At 38.0% G+C, this 22296-nt stretch overlaps 1 pseudogene; it reads right to left on the bottom strand.

Annotated features, from left to right (window-relative positions):
- Positions 1-5263: 5263 nt before the first annotated feature.
- LOC146937500 (uncharacterized) lies at positions 5264-21964 on the bottom strand (annotated as a pseudogene).
- Positions 21965-22296: the final 332 nt, after the last annotated feature.

Raw genomic sequence — 22296 nt, 5'->3', positions numbered from 1 at the left:
AAATAAATGCAACAACAGAAAATAGCAAGCATACACAATCAAAGCTGCAGGCATACACAATCAAAGCTACAAAATAAATGCAGACACACAAGATACATGCAGAGAGGCACATATACAGTACATGCATAGATATAGAGAGTAACAGGCATATCCCACATAGAATAGATAGAGGACTTCAGGAGTACTTCATTGCTTGTATACCAAATAGAATCAAATAGAGGACTTCAGGAGTACTTCATTGCTTGTATACCCCACAACACAAAGACGTGCAAATAAGTAAAGATTGACAACACGCCTCACAACACAGATGATCAAGCCTCCCCATTCCGGCAAATTCTCAACTTGCCTCTTAGATTTTCAAACTGTTTAGCATCTAAGGCCTTGGTGAAAATATCTGCCAGTTGCTCCTCTGTGTCAACATGCTCAAGTGTCACAACCTTTTCTTCAACAAGATCTCTGATGAAATGATGTCAAATGTCAATGTGCTTTGTTCTGCTATGTTGAATAGAGTTTTTAGAAATATTGATAGCACTTAAGTTGTCACAGTATAAGGTTAAAACATGTTGTTCAACATTATACTCCTTCAGCATCTGCTTCATCTAGACAAGTTGAGAACAACTACTTCCAGCTGCTATGTATTCAACTTTAACAGTAGATAGGGATACACAATTATGTTTCTTACTAAACCAGGAAATTAGATTATTTCCTAAAAAGAAACAACCTCCTGAGGTACTTTTTCTGTCATCAGCACTTCCTGCCCAGTCAACATCACATTAGCCTATCAACTTAGAGTTTTCACTGGATGAGTATAAGATCCCATAGTCACTGGTGCTATTGATATACTTCAGTATCCTCTTTACTTGAGTAAGTTGACTCATCTTTGGTTCAGCTTGATACCTTGCACACACACCTACAACAAAAGTCATATCTGGTCTGCTTGCAGTAAGATATAATAAACTCCCAATCATGCTTCTGTACATGCTTTGATCAACAAATATACCACCTTCATCCTTTGTCAGCTTCAAGTGAGTTGCAGCTGGAGTTCTCTTATGACCACCAGTATCCAACCCAAATTTCCTGACAATGTTCTTGGCATATTTACTCTGAGAAATAAAGATAGTATCCTCCATTTGTTTAACCTGAAGGCCAAGAAAATAGGTCAACTCACCAACTAGGCTCATCTCAAACTCAGACTGCATTTGCTGGATGAAATGTTGAACCATCTTGTTCGACATCCAACCAAAAACAATGTCATCAACATATATTTGTGCAATCATTAGTCTTCTATTATCATCTTTTACAAACAGGGTCTTGTCTGTACATTCTTTTTTGTACCCTTGTACAACAAGAAACTGAGTGAGTCTCTCATACCATGCTCTGGGTGCCTGTTTTAAACCATACAGAGCTTTCTTCAATCTGTAGACATGATTGGGAAAGTTAGGATCAACAAATCTTTTAGGTTGTTCAACATAAACCTCCTCATTCAAGTACCCATTCAGGAAGGCACTCTTTATATCCATCTAGAACAACTTTAATTTAAGTATACAAGACACACCTAGTAACAATCTTATAGATTTCAGTCTAGCAACAGGTGCAAAAGTCTCATCAAAATCCAGACCCTCTATCTGAGTGTAACCCTGAGCTACAAGTCTTGCCTTATTTCTGGTCACGGTTCCATGTTCATCAGATTTGTTCTTGCAGATCTACTTGGTACCTATCACATTCACACCTTTAGGTCTTGGAACTAAATCCCACACTTCACTCCTTTTGAATTGATTAAGATCTTCATGCATTGCTTCAATCCAAAACTCATCTGTCAGGGCTTTTTTTGACATTCTTTGGCTCAATCTTGGACACAAAACAAGAGTTGACAATGACTCCAGCCGACCTTCTGGTTGTGATTCCTAGGTTAGGATTCCCAATGATTAGGTCTTGAGTATGATTCTTTTGAATTCTCATAAAGGGACCCTTAGTAGTAGACATCTGATCTTGCCCAGTATCTTCATTTTCATCTTTCTTAGGTTCAGATTCATTCACCTGGGTGGGTGCATTTGTTTCCTGAACAGGTGTTTCAACATCAGTATCAACATCAGAAACCATTTCCTTAGGCACATCATCTATCACTACATTAATAGATTCCATCACAGTTTTAGTTTTGGAATTAAAAACCCTATAGGCTCTGCTGTTAGTAGAGTAACCAAGAAAAATTCCTTCATCACTCTTAGGATCCATCTTCCTCCCGTAATCTCTATCAGACAAGATGTAGCACTTGCTACCAAACACATGGAAGTATTTAACAGTAGGTTTTCTCCCTTTCCATAACTCATAGAGAGTTGTTGAGGTTCCATTTCTTAGGGTAACTCTGTTGTGAATATGGCATGGTGTGTTCATGGCTTCAGCCCAGAAACGATAAGGTAAGTGTTTTACATGAAGCATGACTCTGGCAGATTCTTGACGCGTTCTGTTCTTTCTTTTCACAACACCATTTGGTTAAGGTGTTATAGGAGAAGAAAATTCATGTTTGATTCCCTCACCTGTGCAATATTCATCAAATCTTGCATTTTCAAATTCAGTTCCATGATCACTCGTAATTCTTACAATGTCACAGTCCTTTTCTCTTTGCAGTTGTGTGCACAGATCTTTGAACACATTAAAAGTATCTGATTTTTCTCTAATAAAGTTCACCCAAGTGTATCTTGAATAGTCATCAACAACAACAAGTACATACCTTTTTCCACCAATGCTCTCAACTTGCATAGGTCCCACCAGATCCATGTGCGGAAGTTCAAGCACTTTAGAGGTTGCTTGATGTTCCAACCTTGGATGGGACATCCTTGTTTGTTTGCCAATCTGACATTCACCACATATGCTGCCTTCAACAATCTTCAGATCTGGTAGACCTCTAATAGCTTCTGAAGATAAGGCTTTCTTCATCCCTTTTAGATGCAGATGACCCAACCTTTGATGCCACAACTTGATCTCTTCCTCTTTGCTCAAAAGACAGGTTGAGATAAATGACTCTTCCTGAGATACCCAAAGATAGCAATTGTATTTGGACCTTGTGCCTCTCATAAGTACTTCGCCTTTCTCATATGAAATCTGACATTCTAGTTTGGTGAAGTTTACTTGCAGTCCTAGATCACACAACTGGCTAATGCTAATTAAATTGGCAGTTAATCCTATAACTAGCAGCACATCATCAAGTCTTGGCAACCCATGTTTAATCAGGTTTCTAACTCCTGCAATATTTCCTTTACGCATGTTTAATCAAGTCTTACATCTTCCATGTAGTTTTCTACACCAGTCATATGTCTTGAACAACCACTATCAAAATACCAATCCTTTTTAGATGATGCTCTGAGAGATGTGTGAGCAATTAACCCAGTGTTGATACTTCTGGGGTTCCATCCTTTCTTGTATGGTTTCTGCTGAAAATGCTTGAACTCACCATGCAGCTTGAAGCAATAAGGTCTAATGCGTCCCTTCCCTTTACAATGATCACAGACCCAGGACTTTGGTTTCTTCTTGGTCAAATGTTCCTCTGGATGTTTGAACATTAACTATGATGTCATCATTCCACCCTGTTCTTTCATCTGCTCTAGTTGAGAGTTCAATTTTGACAACTCATCATTGAGTTCTGAGATATGAGCTAGATTATCAAACCTTGCATCCTGCAGTTGTGCAATCTCTTTTACCTGTTCCTCCAATTTTTGGGATAACTCAGTATTTTTAGCCATTAGGTCATAGTAGGATATAGCAAGCTAATCATAAGACATTTCCTCTTCACAAGATTCAGTGTCTGACATAATTCTACCAGTTAGGGCAGATACATAATTTGCAGATTCAACTTTTACTTCATCATCTGAGTCACCTCCATCTGACCAAGAAAATCCAAACTTTTCTTCTGTTTCTTTAGAAAAGTAGCACATTCTGTTCTGATATGGCCTTACCCTTCACATTCATGACATTGAACTCCTTTGTAGTGAGAGTTCATTTTATCAGATCTTGCCACCTTCTTTTTACTAGGTTGATTGTTACTGTTGGGTTGGATGTTCTGACCATTTGGCATGGACCTTCTATCAAACCTTTTGAAAATCTTCTTGAACTCTCTCCCAAGAAGTGCTAGTGACTCTGACATTTCCTCATCATCTTCATAATTTCAATGAGTGTCATCAGAATCCATACTAGAAGTAAAGGCAATACCCTTCCCCTTTTTATCAGTCTTGCTGTTGACACTTATTTCAAAGTTTTGCAAGGACACTATTAATTTATCAACCTTTAAACTAGATATATCCTGAGCCTCCTCAATAGCAGTGACTTTCATGTCAAACCTCTTAGGTAGAGATTTGAGAATTTTTCGAACTAGTTTTTCATCATAAATTTTCTCGCCAAGAGACTCAAAAGAATTTACAATATCTAGAATATTCAAATGATAGTCTTGAATGCTCTCATCTTCTAACATTTTCAGATTCTCAAATTTAGTAGTAAGAAGTTGGATTTTCGCACTTTTTACCTTAATTGTGCCTTCATGTGCAGTTTTGAGAATCTCCCAAGCATCCTTAGCCACAATGCATTGCTTGATCAGTCTTAACATATTCTTGTCTACCCCATTGAACAAGGCATTCAATGCTTTGGAGTTTCCAAGAGCCAGTTCATCTTCAGAAGCAGTCCATTCTTCTTCTGGTTTCAAAACATCAGTTATGTTACCATCAGCATCAAGTGTCACAGGATGTTCCAAACCTTTCAGAACTGACTTCCAGGTTTTACTGTCAATGGATTTGAGAAAAGCACTCATGCATGATTTCCAGTAGTCATAGTTTGAGCCATCTAACAGAGGGGGCCTGTTTACAAATCCACCTTCCTTGTCCATAGTGCTAGAATGAAACTTCCCTGGAGCTCACCCTAAAATAGGCAGGGTGCCTGCTCTGATGCTAATTGAAATTCTAGCGCACTTGTTTTAATATGTTCTGTCAGATGTTTTAACGTTTGCAATGTTCCGTTTAATGTTCCAACATCGCGTAATAAATAGAAATAAAAACAAGAAAATAAATGACAGGAAAGTAAAGAACACAATAAATTTGTTGACCTAGTTCGGTGACAAACACACCTACTCTGGGGGCTACCAAGCCAGGAAGGAAATCCACTTGTGTAGTCCTTATTTAAAAGCTTTCATCAAACTCTTCGTTTACACTTTATGACCTAGGACCTACCCGTATAGACTTCAACCTAGGAACGCCTAGATCTGAGATCCCATCTCACTATCCTAATCGTCAGTCACAACCTCTGTGACCTATCAGACATAAACCAAACATAAAGATGAAGTTACCTTTAAACACAAACAACTAACACCTTGTTTGACAACTTCGGTGTAGTACACAAGAGTATCAAACTTACACACATAGTCTTAAACAAGTATCATAGGCGATACAAGAAAGGCACACAATAAAGATTCTAAACTTGCATCAACATGATACAAGAGCAGAATACATGTAGACTCAAAACCCTAAAAATCAAAACTTTTTAGTATGACAGCTTGAATGAATAATTAGGTCTTGGAGTCTTGTTTATATACTGAAGCAACTTGGGCAAAATACTTAGTTGGGCTTCAGAACAAAGTAGATCAGTTCAGCTAATCTGCAAAACAAGAATCAGAAACAAATATGGAAAGTCCTAAAATGTCGGACATTTATTGGATCGTTCCAACCATTAACAAATATTTCCTAAAATATAAAATATATTTTAGAAATATTCCACAACTGATTCTTAGAAGATATGTGCGTTGCTTGGTCAATAAGTTAAGGAAATATTGTTTCCTTAAACAATAAAGGGCGCGCGTAGAAAAAGGCATGAACTCAGACACACTGAACCGTGTCAGGATGTTGGAACATTGTATCCAACATCTTACAGAGCTGCCTAAACACATGTTGGAACATTGGTTCCAACTTACATAACAAGGATATTTGTTTTAGCAATAACGCAGCCAACACAAATACCCATCATAATGTTTATCTAAAGTAAAATAAACTAGTTTTTTTACTTGGCATTGCCAGGGTTAGACATATAATTAAGGATGAGTGAAATTCGCTATGTATGGTATCCGAATTTTTTGTTACGAAATTACTTTCATCTTTTGATACTTATTTTCTCCCCCTTCTGTAAATCCCTATTTCTAATAAAGCGATAAAACACGCGAATAATGCAATTATTCAAGAAATAGACGTCACGTCTACAAAAGTTCTCCAAAACATAACATGCAAAAAAATTCAAGCAACTACGCAGCGGATATACAACTCCAAGTATACAAGTCAAAACTCCATATACACCAGCACATAAAATCTCCAAATCCCAACATAAGGGTAAAAATCTCAACAACATGTTCAAAATAAACAAACAGCGACAGACATCCTAGATCAGAGCCTAATATAAGACATCGAACAGAAAAATAGAGGTAGCTCCTGCTATCCTTGAGCACTCACCGACAAGTAAACTACTCTTGCACTCCGTCTATCCATTCATACAAACAGGTAGGCGGTCAAAACCACTGGGGGTTAATTATACATCAATCATAATCGACATAAAACAAACATAAGAATTCAAGGATTTCATGCATAACACATATACATACACATCCCTCCTAGAATACTAACATCACATGATTATTATCCCCCATTCCATACACATCAAGCTATCACAATACTAACATAGCATAGAAAGCATATTCAATCTCTAATCAAGTCGTCGACATAAGCTCATCATTTATCAACATCAATCAATGAAAGGATTACTCACCTTATTCCTCAGTTAGCATACTTAACTCAACAAGTACAATTCATCGCTCCAAAGTTATAAGCAAGCAATCATCATTATCAAAGGAATCACCACATCATATAAATAAATATACATATACAATCCTCACCTCATTACTATTATCAAATAATTTTCATCAATTTGATTCACCAAGTGTAAAAGCACAAGCAAGTAAGACATGCAATTAGAGCATAGTTCAATTATTCACAACCATCAACAAAATCTACCAATGTACATATACACCAATCCACATAATCACAACATTCACCAAATTCCACCAATGCACAAATTCATCAAGTCACATATTCAATTATGACACGACTCATCAATTACTCAAATGCATGCAATGTTCTAGACTCTTCTAGATGCATGCGGTACCGTCAACAACAAAGGCTGTCACCTTAAGATGCCAACATAATATCCTATGTAAGATTTCACGCACGTCTTACATTTCGCCGAAGTAAAAGAGCACACCCTTTTACAACATCAACAACTCAACATGACTATGATGCATGGACATACAAGCAAAGAATCGATAATGCAAAATCACCTCATATATATTCAAAAACAATATAAAGGATAACCTCCATTTATATTGATCAACTTCAACAACAATTACATTATCAAGTATTTACGTCCACACAATCAACAAGTCACAATTCAAATAAGAATGATCACCACATTATCATCAGCATGATCATCATCATAATTATCTACAAATATCAAAATCACCATCATCATAATTAACATATATGCATTACGTAACATCAATTATGTCATATAGTTCTACAACTCCATACAATTCTTCACAATCCAAGTAAAGGAGAAAACACAACACATTATAATAAATATCATATTCAACACCTATCAATCACTCACATATCTCCACATAATTATCACAAACTATTATCAAAGGTTTTGTCAAGTATTTGGTCCTTAAAGATTGTTTTCAACAAAGTTCGTCTCTTATTTACAACTTTTCAGAAAGATTTTCACTTTCAAAACAAAAAAAGTTAAAATTCATTAAGACCTCTCACAACTAATTTTAAAAGTCATAAAATCATGAATGTAAACCACTTACAAGACGTCAAGTCTCAATTCAAAGTTTTACTCCAGTTCATATGGGAAAAGTCCTAAGTTCGTCTATGGCACCATATTACCAAAATTGAGTTCCAAACACACCATTGCTTTGCACCAACCTTGCATACTTCTCCTAAGTCCATTAGGACTATAGACCAAGCATACAATCATCATTATTCACAAAACGTCCATTTTCCAGTAATTTCCGAAAATCGAAAACGCCATAAATCCAAGTTTCCTACCATTTAGAAAAGAGAAATGATATTTTGACAACCATTTTTTGACAACTTTTGGACAACTTTCTCTCTCATACTCACATGATATTGTTATCCTCTCACTTCCTTTTTCTCTCTCCATTTTTTTTGACCAATAAAAAGTGAGAAAAACAAGGTTGTCAACAAAGTTGTCATCAAATAGATGTCAAAATATCATTACTCTTTAGAAAATCCAAAGTTTGAGCAAGTAAAATATGTTCCAGCAAAAATATGAATCAAAACAACAAAATAATACATCATTTTAAACTCAAACACCTCAAGTTCAATCTCCAAACACATGGCTTATTTCATGTAATCACTTAAAACGACATTTAGCTCAAAAACCCGTTTTCTCTGATTCAATTCCACCCAAAAAATTTCTCAAACATTCACATTCCCAAATCCATAAATGAATACTCAATTACTCACTCTAAGAACTTCATCAAACCCAATATCAAGTTTGGAAAAGTTTCACGGCTCATAGAAAAAGTTATGATAAGTTTTCGCAAAAATCCACTTGACCCATGTGTAGTAATTTAATCATAACTCAAGTTCTAAAAATCATTTGGATGTCAAACTAAAGCCATTAGAACGCTAACATCTTAACCTACAATTTTCATGTTCACACCTAAAGCCAACTCAAAAATCAAAATGGTGAAAAATGGCACACAAGATGACTCTGGGCGCTGGGCGCCAGGAAGCTGCATAAGCGCCAGCTCAAGCGCTGGCTCTCTGGAACTGGGCACCTAGTGCCCCAGTTCAAGCGCCAGCCCTGCGAAAAGTACGAATTCACGTTGTTTGACCTCGGGTTTCCTTCAAATCACCCCAAAAGTACTTATTTTGATTCCTCATTCACCCAAAGTGTTTAACAACTTATCCCAAGGCTCAAACACATCAAATAAGCTCTTTCCACAACAGTTAAAATGGCTTATACAACAATTGAATTGATGAAACACCAAAACTTTAACAACAACAACAACAATTCATTTCTTCCAAACAACTCAATTCATCAACAATAACTCAACTTAATTCATACTCAAACCATGATATGACAATAACAACAACAATTAACAACAACCACAATCCACAATCATGAATTCAATCACAAATCAACAACAACATAGCACAATTCATCAATTTGAGCACAATTCACAATATGCCCATTTATACATATCATGAACATGCAATTTCATCAACAACAATTCAAATATCATCAAATTGTTATACTCAAACATATCACTATAACAAGAGCACGAATTTCAACAAGTAAGTCCACAATAATCACTTATTTTAAATAAGCACTTTTGCATGGAATTAGAGAAGGGATTACAACTAAGAGATTATGAAGAATCTAACTGTTTTATCTTGGTTTTCGGGTGTCAAACATTGATTACGTTTGAACCTTTTTAACCGGTGATATCTTATTTTTTCTTGGGAAGGGAAAAAGTAAGCAAAACCCTCGAGAATCGAGGTCCGGGAGTTGTTTTCGCTACGGGAAGGTGTTAGGCACCCATAACGACTATAGTATCCTATAGGAACCGTCTTTACTTTCTACGCGCGCGCTTTATTTTTAAATGCTATTTTGAAAGTGTTTATTTAAGCCTAAAGGTTTCTAAGTGAAGAATTGGAGGGAGAAGAAAGCGTTTGAATTTTTGTTTTATTTGAATTGAAGGAATTTTGATTCCTTGCCTACGTACCCTTTTAAGGGATCAAATCCACCGTAGTTCTCTTCCAAAAATGTTTTTGTTTTTGTTGGTTGATTTTAAGTTTGAAAATTGGAATTTTTAAGAATGAGTGAGAGAGGCCTCAAGGGCATGAGATTGTAAAAAATGTGAGGTGGAATTAGTCGTTTGCAAAATGTGGTCTAAGTATGATTAAAATTTATTAAGTTTTTATTTAAGAAAAGAAAAGGAAAATTCAATGGGATTTTGGTCCCAAGGTTTATTAAGAAAAATACTTTGAGTGATGTTGTTTATATATTTTTTGGAAAATGATTTTTCTAAGTGTAAATCCTAGGCATTCATCTAAACATACAATCCTAAACATACATCTAAACATGCATATTCTATCCATATACCTAAAGTGATGTGTGTGCAAGTGTCGGTGCTTATGTCGGTGTACATCATTAGAGTCCATTGTCCTTTACATCATTGGCCTAGATACATTCTATGGTCTTGCAAGAATTTAAAAATATAAAAGAAATTACAAAACTCCTAGGTCTTTACATACTAAGTTTTGCATGAATTTTAAAGTGTAGGAAGATAAGAACCAAGAATGTGGAATGGAGATGGAAATGCTTGTGGAATGTGTGAAATATGAAATAAGATGGTTAGTAGCACAAGATGCAATAGGATAGAGAAATAAGGCAAGAAAGTGTTAAACAAAAGTGATAAAATCATCAAGAATAAAGTGTTAAAATACACTAAAAGTTTACCATAACTTCTCAATATGCACATGACCTATAATTCTCTCATCAAGCACTTTTCAAGAGACTTTATTGCAGCCACAATGTGGTAATTATAGGCACATATTCAAATCAAGAGTTATGACACACTTTTAGACACATTTTACACTTTATTTTTACATAGCAATATTCACATAACTTGTAACACAAGAAACTAATTACACCTATTCATATGCAGCAAGAAACACACACAAACAGTAGCTAAGACTTCACAAAATCAAGTGGTATAGGTCACAAACATTCATCAAGAAATTGGAATTAGAATCAAGCAAGTTTTTACCCATTTTTAATACAAAACATCACAAAATAGCAAGAAAATCACCACATTATTCTTATCAATTTTAATAGTCTAGAAACATCACAAAAATACCACAAAACTACCAAGAAATGTGTATGAAAATACTTTGAATTTTTAAAGGATTTTTTTGACACAAGAGCACATAAAACTTTCATAAATTTAACAAACATAGTAAACAATTATCAAGAAAATACTACATATTTTTTAATCAAGACTTAACACATACAACATCACAAAAATGTCAAGAAAAATGATCAAGAAGACATGGAAAAAATTTTAGGATTTTTATGCAAAACTTTGGACATACAGGGGTGCAAACAGCAAGATACAGTGTCACTATAGCAAGAAAATAAAGAAACAACGAAATCCAGTAAAAAAACAAAAGTCCAGGCCCAAACCCTAACAGACTTGGATCACAGGGAGCTAACATAGCCGTTGGATTGATCCAATTGGATCAAACCTTAGATCCAACGGCTAAGACGTAAAACCAAACGAACCAAGACTGAACCAGACCGGTTCAGTAGTTTATAAAAGGACTTGTGGACCGGTTCATTTCATTTTACTTCTCCGTTTCTCTCTCTAAGTTAAACCTTAGAGAGAGAAGCTCTCTTCTCTTACCTTATGATCTTCATCTTCTCCGATGGACACAACGGCGGAGGTGTGGTGGTTCGCCGGCGGCGCCACCACACCTGAACGTTTTCTGCAATTTTTTTACATCGTTGTGTTCATCTGAGTTTCCTCTTTATGATTCTGGGATTGGTTTTTTGAATCGAAGCTTAGGTTTGAGCAGATCTACGCTCGAAACCTTCGGCTTCTAGGTTTTCAAACTTTTTCAAAACTGCTTGAAACGAACCCTAAACTACTCTATTTTCTACGCTAAATCTGGATTTGAACTCTGTTTGTGAAAATAAACGGTGAATCTTCATGGATTTATGCTTTAGGGTTTCGGTTTTCACGCTTTTTGATTTGTTTTCAAACCTTTCGAACGAACAAGTCTTAGGACTTGTTAATCCACTTTGTTTCACCGTTTATTTTCGATTGTGAACCTTCGATGAAGATTAGAACAAAAAAATGAGAAGGTTTCTTGAGTTATACCTGGATTTGAACGGAGATTCGAACAAGATCCTCAAGAGAGCCTTTGATTCTTCTGGTGAACACTTCGTTGTTGTTCGTCTTCCTCTTCTCTGGTTCACTTCAAACTCAATCTCTCTTCTTCTCTCTTTCACCAAATCCTTCGTGATCGCAAGGAATTCGTCCTTGCAATTGACGTATACTTGCTTGAATTGCGAAGGTGAGGGTTCGATGATGATGATTTTCACAGAAAATCACTGAGAATCCTCTGCAAATTCGAACTAGTTTTCTGAATTGAACACATTTTGCTTTGATCTTCTGAAAATTTGTACTGATTTTGTATGTATTATGATGAATTTGATGGATAATTCGTATGAATTTTGGAGCTTGTGGTGGCTTATAATTCTGTTACGGTGGAGGAAGTGGTGGTGGAAGGTTTGTTACGGTGGTTAGGGTTTTGAGAAGAGAGAGAAAGTTTGTTAGAACTTTCTGTGGTGATGTGTCACTGAGTGAATGGTATCCCCCTCTGCACTTGATGAGTTGGCCTCTATTTATAGGCCAAGTGTGATACTCTGGACCAATGAGTTTGTGACACCTGTTCTGGACTTTGTTTAATTCGAACTTGGACTGAATTTGAGCTTGGAGGACCATTTTGCAATTCTGAGACTTAAGGGGCTGACCTGCAATTTTCAAAAAGGACTGGACTGCAAAAAGGAAAAAATTTAAAGACTGGAGGACTTAATTGAAATTGGCTTAAAATGGACTAAAAAAATAAAAATTCGAATCAAAAAAAGGACCTAAAAGAAAATGACATGACCCAAGGGACTAAAATGCAATTTTTGGAAACCTTAGGACTAAAATGAGAAAAAAAAATAATAAAATTGAATTAAAAAACGTAATTTGAAATAAACGTAAAGTGAAACCATTAAAATTGACAAAACGGACTAAAACGAACCAATTACCTAAATGAGGTACTTTAAAGTAACCTCTCTCTGCCGAAATTTCGTGTGAAATGACCAAAATGCCCCTAGGGACTAAAACGACTAAAAATGACTCAGACGCAATTTTAAAATGGATTTTTTAACAGGGAATTGAAGCAAGAGCTTATACAAGCAAATTAAAAGACTCAGAGACAATTTTAAGAGATTAAACAGAGCTTTAACACATGAAAAGACTAAAATGCCCCTAGGGGCAAAACTGACTCAAAATGACTTCAAATGCAATTTTAAAAATGGATTTTGACATAGAATTGAAATAAGGACTTATTCAAACCATTTGGAAAGACTCAAACAATTTTTAAAAGACTGAAAGAAATTTTGACACAAGAAATGACTAAAATGCCCTTTTTCATGAATTTTGCAAGTAATATTGAAATAAAATGCAGAGAAAGATGTAATTGATCAGAGACAAATCAAATGACTTGAAATGCAAGAAAGGAAGAATTGAGTTAGTATTTTTAAGTCCAAAATTAGGGTATAACAGCTGCCCCTATTTAAGTTTCTTTGTCCGGAGAGTCAAGAGACGAAGTCTTTGAGTTGACGGGACGAAGATACTTAAATATTAACATTTGCACTGCTTTTGGACGTAAAAATACGTTTTCAGATTTTCCAAAATATGAATGCCATGCAACATTTTGATTATGAATGCAAGACAAACAAACTGGAGTCTACAGAGCATGTCACAACACTGGGGATTTAAGTAGACATTGACAGGGTAGACAAACCAGGGGATAGAAAATAGGGTACAAGCTGTTCTTTGGATCGAACTAGCCACTTGACCGAGGGATACAAAACAAGAGATAGGTGCAAGCTGTTCTTGGGATCGAACTTGGCACTTGACCGGAAACATAGACATATAGGCAGATACAAGTTGTTCTTTGGATCGAACTTGACACTTGATTGAAGATACAAACAGATAGACAAGCACAAACTATTCTTTGGGTCGAACTGGCTGTTTGGCTGGAGATATAAACAAAAGGGTAGATACAAACTGTTCTTTGGATCGAACTCGCCGTTGGATCATCACCACATCATGTAAGTAGGTACAAACTGTTCTTTGGATCGAACTTGTCGTTTGACTGATAACAAAGCATAATCTGGGTGCAAACTGTTCTTTGGATCGAACTTGTTGTTTGACCAGAAATGTAGGCATATAAGCAGGTACAAGTTTGTTCTTTGGATCGAACTAGTCACTTGACCGATAACAAGATATGAATTGGAAGTTTGATCTAGAAAGATACAAATTGAGAGTAAGTTGATATTAACTTGACTTGAAGATAGACATGACCATTTTTATTGGCCCAAAAGCAAATCGAGAGTGAATTAACATTGACAAAGACATCGAATTGAGAGTTTGAGATTGAAAGAGAGATTGAAAATTGAGATTGGTCGGAGACATAGACATAGACACTGAATTGAGAGTTGATATTGAAAGAGACATTGGAAATTGAAATTGAATTGAGACATAGACATTGACGTTGAATTGAGAATTGAAGTTGAATTGAATTGGAGATTGAAATTGAATTGAGTTGGAAATTGAGATTGAATTGAGTTAGAAATTGACATTGAAATTGGATTGAAGGTTAAAATTGAATTGAATTTGACAGTTGAAATTGAAATTGTGATTGGATTGAAATTGGAGATTGAAATTGAATCTGACAGTTGAAATTGACTTGAATTGAAATTGAAATTGAATTGGAATTGGAATTGAATTGAAATTGGAATTTGAGTTGAGTTGGATATTGACATTGAGTTGAATTGAAAGTGGAAACTGAGTTGGATTGAAAGTTTGAAATTGGAAATGCAATATGTATGTATGGTATAACAAGATTATTGAATGTATGAGCACATAAAATGCATGATTATGCATGTATGAATGCTTGAAATGCATGATTGGTTTGTAATTTGACAAGAAAGTTTCACAGAGATTGGCAAAACATTGGAAGATTGGGCACGTAGTGGCTCGTGCTGCAACATATTCATAGGGGAAAACCTCTTTGGAGAGACCGTCGTTGAGAGACGTATCGAAACCATGGCTGAGGGCAATATAAACTTGTAGAAAAGGGAACCTTGGAAGATTCTTGAATACAGGTCGCCGTTGCTAGGCGTGTCAGTGCTGAGGAAACATTGGATGTTCGCATCTGTGGTCAATTCTTTTATTTCATTTTCATTCTTTCATTTTCAAACCCCATTTTTGCCTGAACCGCCCTTTCGGGTTTTCGATTCACCGGGGAGTAAGATTCTTTTCATTGCCCCATTTTTGCCTGAATTGCCTTCATAGGTTGTCAATCAGCGGGGTGCTCATTTTTGCCTAAGCCGCCCTTTCGGGTTTTCAACTTAGCGAGCTTTTCATTTGCATTTTTTTCAATTTTTCATTCTGTTTTTTCATTCTTGCCATTGACCACAGATCATCCTGGGGGAGTAACCTGCTTGTAACATGGATTGAAATAGACATTGACATTCATTTATTCATGCATGTTTCATTGAAATGTACCCTATTGCTCAGGTTTGCTTTCAAAATAGACAGAAAAAGATTTTTCAGTTTTCAAAAATGTTTGTTTCAGACATTGACATTATCAAATAGAAAGAAAATATTTTGTATATAGCACTGAAAGTAGAAAGAAAAATAGAGTTTCAAACAATAGCACAGACTCAAATTGATGTAGAAGAGTGAAAATTAGCCAAAGGCATAACCCCACGGATTTACAAAGCTTGGAAAATGGTAATTTTATTGGTTGGTGATACATTGAACACGATGACCGCTACATTTCATAGAAACTTTGAATTCACAAGTACAGAAGCTTCTGATGAAGACGATCATTGACAGTTGTGGGTGCCCCAAGGGTGATGGTAATTTGCCAGATATAGTTACTTGTCTTTCATTTTCAACCTCATTTTTGCATGAACCGCCCTTTCGGGTTTTCGGCCAATCGAGGCGCTCATTCTTGCCTGAGTTACGTACAATCTCAGCGAGCTCTTTCATATTCATTTTTTTTTGTCCCTAACTTTTGCCTGGATCGCCCTTTCGGGTTTTCGATCCACCGGGAAGCGCATTTTTGCCTAGGCCGCCCTTTCGGGTTTTCGACCTACCACGCTGTTCTTTTCTTTTTAGACAAAGTATTTCTTGACTATATCGGCATTAACAGGATTTGGGAGTTCAACACCATCCTTGTGTGTAAGAATCAAAGCACCACCAGAGAAAGCCTTCTTGACAACATAAGGACCTTCATAGTTAGGTGTCCACTTGCCCCTTGGGTCGGGTTGCTGACTTATCCTTCTTTTCAATACAAGTTCGCCTTCCTTGAATTCTCGAGGCCGGACTTTCTTGTCAAAAGCATTCTTCATTCGCACTTGATACAACTGTCCACGAGCCATAGCATCCATACGTTTCTCTTCAATCAGATTCAATTGATCGTACTGACTTTGACACCATTCAGCCTCGGTTAATTTCGCTTCCATGATCACTCGAAGAGCTGGAATCTCCACTTCCAGAGGGAGAACTGCTTCCATACCATATACCAAAGAGAAAGGGGTTGCCCCGGTTGAACTGTGTACTGTAGTACGGTAACCATGAAAGGCAAAAGGTAGCATTTCGTACCAGTCTTTGTAAGTAGTGACCATCTTCTGAACAATCTTCTTGATGTTCTTGTTAGCGGCCTCAACTGCACCATTCATCTGAGGTCTATAAGGAGAAGAGTTGTGATGTTCAATCTTGAATTCTTCACATAAAGCTTGCACCATGCTATTGTTCAGATTGGAACCATTGTCAGTGATGATTTTGTTAGGAACACCATATCGACAGATGATGTTATTTTTTATAAACTTGAAAACCACTTGCTTGGTCACATTTGCATAGGAGGCAGCTTCAACCCACTTGGTGAAATAGTCAATTGCCACTAGAATGAAACGATGTCCATTGGAAGCTTTAGGTTCGATTCTTCCGATCATATCAATGCCCCACATAGAGAAAGGCCATGGGGAAGTTATAACATTGAGAGCATGTGGAGGCACATGAATCTTGTCAGCATAAATCTGACACTTGTGGCATCTCTTAGCATGTTTGTGGCAGTCACGTTCCATGGTTATCCAGTAATAGCCGGCTCTTAACAGTTTCCTTGACATAGTGTGGCCCGAAGCATGGGTCCCAAAAGTGCCATTATGTACATCATGCATCAATTTCTCAGCTTCTTGCTTGTCAACACATCTCAACAAGACCATGTCATAGTTCCTCTTGTATAGGATTTTTCCATCCAGAAGGAATTTGCTAGCCCATCGTCTCAAAGTCTTCTTATCCCTGTTGGAAGCACCAGGTGGATATTCGTGATTCTGCAAGAATTGCTTGATGTTGTGATACCAAGGCTTTCCATTATTCACATCTTGATCAGCTTGATCTGGCATATTTTCAATAGTAAACACATGAGCGGGTCTATCAAGATGCTGCACTTTGATCACAGGCACGTCATTCCAGTGATTGATACGAAACATGGAAGACAAAGTAGCAAGAGCATCAGCCATCTGGTTTTCATCCCGAGGGATATGGTGCAGCTCAACCTTTGTAAAGTATGTCAATAGACGTCTTGCGTAGTCACGGTAAGGAAGGGATCAGCTTCTCATGATGAGTCTCCCATCCACCCTTTATCTGATTGATAACAAGTGCAGAATCTCCATAGATGTCCAGGTGTTTAATCCTCAGATCAAGGGCTTCTTCAATGCCCAAGATGCATGCTTCATATTCAGCTGTGTTGTTCGTGCATTCAAAGGTTATTCGAGCAGTGAAAGGAATGTGGTGCCCCTGTGGAGTTACAATGATGGCTCCAACTCCTTTACCATAAGCATTAACAGTGCCATCAAACACCAACCCCCATTTGCTATTAGGATCTGGCCCTTCATGGATTAGTGGTTCTTCACAGTCTTTTGCTTTCAGATACATAATCTCTTCATCGGGGAAATCAAACTTAATTGGCTGGTAATCATCAAGAGGTTGACAAGCAAGATGCTCAGCAAGGACACTTCCTTTGATTGCTTTCTGAGCTTTGTACACAATATCATATTCAGACAACAACATTTGCCAACGTGCAATCTTTCCAGTAACAGCAGGCTTTTCAAAGATGTACTTGATTGGATCCATTCGGGATATCAACCAAGTTGTATGATTCACCATATAATGACGCAGGCGTTTGGCAGCCCAAGCTAAAGCACAACAAGTCCTTTCAAGCATTGTATACTGAGTCTCACAGTCGGTGAACTTCTTGCTCAGATAGTAAATGGCATGTTCTTTCTTTCCAGTCTCGTCTTGCTGACCGAGGACACAGCCCACAGAATCATCTAACACTGACAGATACATAATCAAAGGCCTTCCTTCCACTGGCGGGACGAGGATAGGTGGTTCTAACAGGTATTCTTTAATGCTATCAAAAGCTTCCTGGCATTCATCATTCCACACAACAGGCTGATTCTTTCTGAGCAATTTGAAAATTGGTCCGCAGGTAGTAGTCATGTGAGATATGAATCTTGAAATATAATTCAGACATCCGAGGAAACCTCTGACTTGCTTTTCAGTTTGAGGGGCCGGCATCTCTCTGATGGCTCGGACTTTGTCAGGGTCAACTTCAATGCCTCTTTGACTGACAATGAAGCCTAGCAACTTTCCAGATCTTACACCGAATGTACACTTGTTAGGATTCAACCGCAGCTTGTACTTTCTTAATCTTTCAAACATCTTCTTCAAATACACAACATGCTGCTCTTCATCACTTGACTTCACAATCATGTCATCAACATATACTTCAATCTCTTTGTGAATCATATCATGAAACAGAGTAGTCATACCTCTTTGATAGGTAGCACCAGCATTTATCAAGCCAAACGACATCACTTTATAACAGAACGTTCCCCATGCAGTGATAAAGGACGTCTTTTCTCTATCTTCAGATGACATCCGTATCTGGTTATAGCCAGAGAAACCATCCATAAAGGAGAACACCTTGGATTGAGCAGTACTGTCAACAAGCACATCAATATGAGGCAATGGGAAGTTATCTTTTGGACTGGCTTTATTCAAATCTCTGTAATCAACACACATTCGAACTTTCCCATCTTTCTTTGGTACTGGTACGATGTTGGCAATCCACCCAGGGTATTCAGCTGTCATGAGGAAACCCACGTCAATTTGTTTCTGCACCTCAGCCTTGATCTTAAGAGCCATGTCTGGACGAGACCTTCTCAATTTCTGTTTGACAGGAGGACATTCAGGCCTTGTCGGTATCCGATGTTCCACAATCTTGGGATCTAGACCCGGCATATCTTCATAGGACCATGCAAAGACATCTGGATAATCACGGAGAAGCTGAGTAATCTTCTTTTTCACCTCTGGCTCGAGTGCAGCACCGATTTTGATCTCTCGTTTGTTCTCTTCAGTACTCAGGTTGATAAGCTCAATTTCTTCCTGGTGAGGCTGAATGGCTCTTCTTTCTTGCTCAAGCAGTCGAGTGATCTCATACGGTATCTCTTCATCATCTTCCTCATCTTCAGCTTCATATACCGGGAATTCAAAATTTGGAGGAACCATAGGGTCATTGTGTTCAACGGGTTTATTATGGTTCAATCTGCATAATATGATTGGGATGATTTTAGAATAATGTTTTTCATGCAAATTTTTGAAATTAATAAGAAAATACAGATGTTTTGGTTTTTTCTGGCATTACCATTATTTCCAAGAAAAAGGCACTAAAAAGTAAAAAAACAAAGAGTCGCGGAAAAGACGACAACTTTTATTGATAACGGCAATGCCGAAACAAACATGCCCTTACAATGATATCACTTTCGCCTTGGGCAGAGTGAAAGGATTGTTATTTTGAAAACAAAGAAAACATGAGCAACAAGACACATTACATGGAAGCATGCATGACTAAAGGAACATCAATGGCCTCCCAATTTCTCACGGTGCCTCCTGGTACAACAAATGTAGGCACATAACTACTCTCAGCAGCATCTTCAGAGAAAGTTCCTGTTGAAACGCCTGAGGTCAGGGAGAATCCAAGGCCCTCTTTACGCTTGTTTTCCAAAATCTGAATCACTTTGCCCCAGCCGGCAGCTTGCCCTTCTTGAACAACCTTCTGGGCGTCTTTCAGTGAAGCCATGCTAGCACCAGCTCTTCGGGATTCTGCACCCTCAACAGTCAAGCCTTGAAATGACGTCCCTTCAGCGGACCCTGGTTCAACACAAGAGAAAGATGACACTTGGCTAACCAGATATGCTTCTTCACCATGTATAGTGACAATCTTACCATTCCTTACGAACTTGAGTTTCTGATGCAAAGTAGAAGTTACTGCCCCAGCGTCGTGAATCCACGGTCTTCCGAGGAGACAACTGTAAGAAGCATTGATGTCCATGACCTGGAAAGTAATCTGAGATGTCTCGGACCAATGGTAATTGGCAAGTCTACTTCCCCAAGAACATCTTTGCGAGATCCGTCGAAAGCCTTAACCAGATAGCTACTTCCCCTCAGGGAAATTCCATGATGACTCAATTGTCTCAGTGTGGACTCAGGCATTACATTTAAAGATGACCCAGTGTCCACCAACACATTGGATATCATGTCAGACTTGCAGTGTACCGAGATATGCAGAGCCAAGTTGTGGTGTTTCCCTGCTTCGGGGAGTTCATCGTCACCAAATCCCAAGTTGTTGCAAGCAGTAAGGTTACCCACTATTCCATCAAACTAATCCACAGAGACTTCATGATCAACATAGGCCTGTTCCAGTACCTTCATCAACACTTTCCTGTGAGCTTCTGAGCTCAAGAGCAGAGACAAGATGGATATCTTTGACGGAGTTTGCAGCAGCTGGTCAACAATTTTATAGTCACTCTTTTTAACAAGCCTCAGAATTTCATCTAGATTAGACTCCTCAATAGATTGGCCTGTTGGGCCGGCATTCTTGTCAACAGGAGGAGCAACTGGTGGAGTTATTGTGGCAACAGGTGTAACCACTTTCTTTTGGAACAAGGGTGAACGGACTTTCCCGCTTCTCAAAGCTGTAATTTCACTAGCAACGTTATCAAGTATAGCTGGGGATACCAGAGGCACTTCTACTCCGTTCTCAATCATGGTTGCATTGTATTTGTAAGGAATTGCTTTGGTAGAGGCATAAGATACAGGACCAGGTAACCTGATCACTAAGGGCTCAACATTCCTTGTCTGGGATACCGTTTCAACAGGAGAATCATGAAACACTGGTACAATCACACAAACATCACTAGCAATCAAGTGTTTGTCATCCATCAGACTCTGTATATCATCTTGCACCACACAACAACCCATAGGATTTTGAAGACATTCTGAACAAGAAGCATGATCGTGATTGAACAAAGAAGCTTGGCAAAGTTTGACATGTAGCGGTACCAAGGGAGTAACAACATTGCGGACATCCAACATGGGATCCTCTTGAGGAACAGGAACTCTTTCGAGAGCCTCGATCATGTTAACCGCAGCATGGTTTGGAAGTGGATTGTCAAGAACATGAGGAACACTATTTTCAAAAGCCAATCGTCCTTTTTCTATCAGATCTTTCACAATATACTTCAGAGCATAGCAACCTTCAACATCGTGGCCTTGAGCACCCTGATGGAATTCACATGTAAGATCCTGTCGGAACCTGGGAGGCAAAGGATTAGGCGGAGGCTTGCCTGGTCTAGTGACACAGTGGCCCTTAGCAAGTGGAGTTGGGAGCAGCTCAGCATACCGCATTGGTATTGGTGGAAAATAAGTCTTGGGCCGAGGACCCTGTTGTTGCTGATGCTGTTGTTGTTGAGCAGGAGGTTGGTGTTGTACTTGTTGAGCAATGGCATTAACGGGCACTGGCGGTTGACCCGGTGGCAGAGGATATTGCTGATAGAATGGTGGGAAGAAAGGATGTTGAGAGTACTGCATGTATTGGTAGGGCAAAGGCAATTGAGTAGCATTAACAGGTGTAGACTGATTACCAGATACCATCCCTACTTCGGATTCTTTCCGCTTATGGTGGCCATTACCATACTTCTTTGGTGCACTGGCTGAAGATTCACCCTTCTCAAGAACAATGATACCTTCTCCGACGGCCTCTTCTAGACGAGTTCCCATGGTAACCATGTCGGAGAAGTTGTTTGGAGCAGAGACTATCATTCTTTCCTTATATTCCTTCTTCAGAGTCTTCAGGAATGTCTGTGTTAATTCTTCCTCATCGAGTCGAGGAGAAACACGGGCAGCTGCCCCTCTCCACCTCTGAGCATATTCACGGAAAGTTTCATCTGACTTCTGAGACAAGGACTTAAGAGAGTCCCTATTTG

The sequence above is a fragment of the Medicago sativa genome, chromosome 3 (assembly GCF_051527215.1).
Source record: "Medicago sativa cultivar Bolivia chromosome 3, Bolivia_mono, whole genome shotgun sequence".
Taxonomy (NCBI): Eukaryota; Viridiplantae; Streptophyta; class Magnoliopsida; order Fabales; family Fabaceae; genus Medicago; species Medicago sativa.
This window is presented reverse-complemented; position numbering and strand designations above follow the sequence as displayed.